The sequence below is a fragment of the Penaeus monodon genome, chromosome 27 (genome assembly GCF_015228065.2).
Source record: "Penaeus monodon isolate SGIC_2016 chromosome 27, NSTDA_Pmon_1, whole genome shotgun sequence".
In the NCBI taxonomy this organism is placed as follows: domain Eukaryota; kingdom Metazoa; phylum Arthropoda; class Malacostraca; order Decapoda; family Penaeidae; genus Penaeus; species Penaeus monodon.
The window spans coordinates 33,200,406-33,200,879 of NC_051412.1; the positions used below are offsets into that span (position 1 = coordinate 33,200,406).

Genomic DNA, 474 nt, shown 5'->3' on the forward strand with positions numbered 1-474 from the left:
CTTGGTAATAGTTCGAAGTTTTAATTTCTCCTTCCCGAGAAAGTTGACCGTAACTCCCCGGGCTCTGATTTTTTTCGTTACCGTAAAAGTAGAGATATATATGAAAAAATGAGGGAAAGAAAAGGAAAACACAGGTACGAAATTTAACAGCATCGGCATTTGCGGACTGTATATATCTGGGTGGAACGGAGCATCACATTCTCGACATTTTTGCTTGCAAAGGGTAGAGGCTGGGGGTCGTGGGGAGGGCGCTCGGCTGCCTGGTGCTGCTGCTGAATGGAGAATGTGCCCCCGCGAGCCAGCGAGGCTGAAGCTGGCGTGGTGGTGGTGTGTGCACGTTTTCTACGCCGCCGCCATCGCCGTCTCGGCTAGGGTCCGTCTGGCGGGGCTTGGAGGGGAGCTATGGTTGTGTGGCTGCTTGCAAGCACGACCGTCCGCAGGTAAGATCTCGGGCGCTCTTCCACCCCAGTGTGC

General features: G+C 54.0%; 1 protein-coding gene across 13 annotated transcripts in view; it reads left to right on the plus strand.

The window, feature by feature from the left end:
• LOC119590797 (E3 SUMO-protein ligase EGR2-like) overlaps positions 1 to 474 on the plus strand; it is a 113,995-nt gene that overhangs the window by 66,692 nt on the left and 46,829 nt on the right. The gene's annotated exons all lie outside the window — the stretch shown is intronic.